This window comes from Homalodisca vitripennis, unplaced genomic scaffold, assembly GCF_021130785.1.
Source record: "Homalodisca vitripennis isolate AUS2020 unplaced genomic scaffold, UT_GWSS_2.1 ScUCBcl_13156;HRSCAF=23255, whole genome shotgun sequence".
In the NCBI taxonomy this organism is placed as follows: Eukaryota; Metazoa; Arthropoda; class Insecta; order Hemiptera; family Cicadellidae; genus Homalodisca; species Homalodisca vitripennis.
This window is the reverse complement of record NW_025789266.1, coordinates 4,335-8,451: the sequence shown is the minus strand read 5'-3', so window position 1 is coordinate 8,451 and position 4,117 is coordinate 4,335. Positions and strand designations below refer to the sequence as shown.

General features: G+C 31.2%; 1 long non-coding RNA gene across 1 annotated transcript; it reads left to right on the top strand.

Moving 5' to 3' along the window:
* Positions 1-1,511: 1,511 nt before the first annotated feature.
* LOC124375091 lies at positions 1,512-3,835 on the top strand. Its single transcript, XR_006923652.1, has 2 exons — positions 1,512-1,648; positions 3,750-3,835. It is a non-coding gene; the product is annotated as an uncharacterized LOC124375091 (long non-coding RNA).
* The last annotated feature ends 282 nt before the right edge of the window (positions 3,836-4,117 follow it).

Genomic DNA, 4,117 nt, shown 5'->3' with positions numbered 1-4,117 from the left:
AACAGAAGAAGAAACTAAAAACAAGGTTCTTGTATTATAAGTTTTGTGTAGCGTTGTGCAATGCGTAACGTTAAAAAAAAATTTAAAAATCATTTGAATTTGCTTGAGAGTTTTTATATTTTAAAGTTGCAGTTTATAATTTTTATGCACATCAGTTTCTTATTATTTCTGGGGAATTAGCCATCGTGATTTTTAAATTATTTATTGTGGACTTGTAAACTGAGCAGTATACATATCATCCAATGGTCTTTTAAGGGTTAAGAGAGAGTGTACTAAAGATGTTGATGTATAATGTAGTTCATGGAAAAGACAGCTGTTTGATCTAACTACTATTATAGTTAGGCTGTAACAAAACACAATTTATATTAATCATTTGCATCTTATGTTGTTTGTTTAATATGACTATAAGATCTAAAATTTTGCATTAATGTACAAAAGTGGTCTCCTCAATATACTTTATGATAAGTTTCTAAATTTAGCATTTTTTTTCTGACAGTGATGGCATAGTGTACAGCACAAACAAATTTGCCGATACCACAACCTATTGCTTGAAGGTGTAAAACCTTTGGTCAGATTGTACAATACGTTTAACTTAATATACATTCTTTTTATTCATATAGGTTTTTAACACATGAGTCTTCAGGGAAAAAATTAAGAAATACACCTTTTCTCCTTGCTATCTTTGTTCATAAATTTAAAAACAGTTGCATAATAAAAGAGCTTTGAAAAGATTTTCCATTAGAAATATTTTTGTGTGTTTCCAAGGCACTTTTTGATTTGGATTGTGTTTTTCAAAATTGGGAAGTTGTTTAATAAAAATGTTTTTCCAAATGGCATCTTTAATCTTGTTTGATGGAATCAACTGCTATTTAAAGCAAAAAACACAAATTAAAAATAATAAATGCATTTTCAATATTATACACTTGAGTTAAGCATGACTTCCCTAAAATCTGTCCCTTTTTGAAAATAGAAGTACAGTATGTTTATTTTCAAACACCAAAAATTATAAGCAAGGTCACATTTTTTAATCGGTTAAATTATTTCAATTATTGGAACGAAGACTATGAGCAATTAGTATAAAAAAATTAATGTTTAATCGGGAAAGAAAGTAATTCTCTGTATAACTTTTCAGCGAGATTACCATATTCAAAATATTGAAGTTTCCTGGCGTCAAGGAATTCCTGTAGCAGACACTCTCTCCTCAGGCGGAAAAAGAAACAAAGCAAACTGAAACCGAGTCAAGGATAATGACGTCAGTAGATGTGAGCCAGGAGAGATAATTATAGGAGAACCATGTCTCACCATTGGAGAAGAAAGCAAAGGTCATAAGTAGTGGTGGTGTGGATAAGGAAACCAAGTGACTTAAAGACTGAAAGTGCTAAGCAAGAAAATGGAAACAAGGACAGTGTGTTTAGTTCAAGTTGAAAAGTCGCCTGAAACTGAAAAGTCTGTAGCCCCTAAAACGCCAGTGGCTAAAAAGAGGGGTAGAAAAAGCACTAACACCAAGTAATTCTGCTAAAAAAAACAAGGACTGATTCTAGTCATAAAGGTAAAGGAAGTGGAAAGAAAGGAGGTGCTAACAGCACCAAAAGGAAATGATAAAAAGAGCAAAGAAACTTCAAATACTAAGAAAGAAATCGTAGATTTTGTGAGTATTTATTTAATTTATTAATATAAGTTTGATAATGGCAGAACTGAGCATTGTACGCAAGAGCTTTGAAACGCTCTTCTTTTGTTTATTGCTGCCAAATTGTAAGATACGGGCTTGATTCTAAAGGATAAAATAAATGATAAATGAGAATAAATGAGTACAAAAATCTCTAGATTACAGAATAAAAATCTATTAATTTGCATGGTTAAATTTTAGTAACACATTTAAGTTATATTACAAAGCAGTAAAATTTAGTAGTAAAATCTATTATTGATCGTATAGCCTATTTATAAATTTGTATTTTGCTAGATTTGTAACAGCTCCTTTGAATTTCTGAAAAAAGCAGCACCAGTTGGGATATGATATAAACTTACAATTATTACATTTAAGTTAGTACAACTTATTAAGTCACCATTTCAGCTTTAAAATTAACTGAATAAAAAACAATTTTTGTGTGATTTCTCCCTTGAATAAAAAAAACATGCTACACTTTTAGGAATTTCGGCATATTATACCTGCAGCAATCTAACTATAATTAGTATACACATATGATTGAATATTTGCGGTTATCCAATATTTTAAGACACAAATTGCATTGATATTCTAAATTCTGGCAAAATAATGTTCCTAATATAACACCCATTACAATGCATTTAATATTAATCTACAGTATTGTTAATATATATAATAAACAGATGTTATTAATATTGTTATGTACATTTATTTTTATGTTATTCTCAAGTCTTGGTACAGTATGTATTACAAATCTTGTTTATACATTAAATACTTTCTAAATTACTGTAAGGTGCATTTACATCACGTTAAAAAAAAAAACTAAAAAATAAAACATATCAGAGATCAATCAATCAATCAATCTCTTTATTTGTTATATCGTAGAGAAATACAAAGGCGTCAATACTGTTTTCCAAAAAGTACAGAATAACAGAAGTTTTGTTAACAATTGTTTGTCAGAGGTTAAAATATACTTGTCAATGAAAAATATTTCACAAAATACAATTGTTCCAATTGCCATTGAAAAACTCGGCTATGCTGTAGAAAGGCCGTTCCGCCAACCATTTGCTGAGCTCTCTCTTCAGGTTCTGTCCTCTTATTCTTCTCAGTTGATCTGGAAGATGGTTGTGGAGTCTGCAGCCAATGTAGAGTGGTTGTCTCTCGGATAGAGTGAGGCCGATGTTGTGGTGTTGCAAAGTATGAAGCATTCCTGGTGGGGTAGCTGTGGACGTTGCTGTTACGAGGTGGATCTTGATTTTCGGCATATATGATCACTTCTCGTTATGTAGAGGTTAACCACGGTCATGATTCCCCAGCTCTTTAAAAGATGTACGGCAAGACTGTAGTGGCTGCAGATCTGCAAGTATCCTCACAGCTCGTTTCTGCAGGATCAACACTCGTTCCATAGTGCAGATTTGAGGTTCCACCCCAAATAATTAGACCATATCTAATATGTGACTCAATTAGTCCAAAATATGCTGTTTTGGCAGTTTTGATATCAGCTATTTGTTTAAGTCTTTGCACAGCGTATAGGCCAGAGGAAACTATTTTGCACAAGTTGTCGATGTGGGGGGTCCAAGTGAGCTTTGCATCAATCGTCATTCCTAGCAGTTTGACAGATAACAGGGATATTAGTGGTTTCTAAATTTGATCCCTTGTTGCTCTGGTTTTTTGTTAAAGGATAAGTAACTTGTCAAATAAGGACTGATTTATTACTATCAATATCTTACAAATGATATCTTTCGGCTTTAAAAATATTATTAGAAATCATGCAGTATTATTAGGAGACATTATTCAAATTGGGTTAAATTTAATACAGATAATTGTTATAAATCATTACGAGGTTCACATTTGTTTTTGAAGATATGGCCTGTACAAAAAGGCCATATTTTTAATACTTTCAAACCGTTTATTTTATATCGTATTTTATTATACTATTGGTGGGATTCACAATTTTAGCGATACACTACTATAATTTATTATAATTTTTGTGACAAAACGAAATTAAGGACTAATAATATGAAAAAGTTTGGACATTTTAATTTTCCATTACATTATTCTTTATTACATATGTATTTGTTTTTAGATTGATCTTAGTGATTCACCATGTAAAAGAAATGACGACAAAGAAAAGTCGGTCCAGCCTACTGTGCCAAAATACAAAGATGAAATTAAAACAGAAGAAATCAGTAAACAGAACCAAACAATTAAAGAGGGCAGTAAAGGAGCTGGACAAAACACGGAATCAATCAAGAAATCAGAAGAAAAGACGGTAAAAGAGAGCAATGATAAAAGTGATGAACGTATAGAAAATGAGTTAGTAGAGGAAAAATGATAATGAGGAAACAACAGCAACAAAGAAAAAGAATGTTAATAATTGTAAAGATAAAGCTGAAAAAATCAATGACAAACAATCTTACAGAATGTGTTGATGATAGTTCAACTGACAAAATA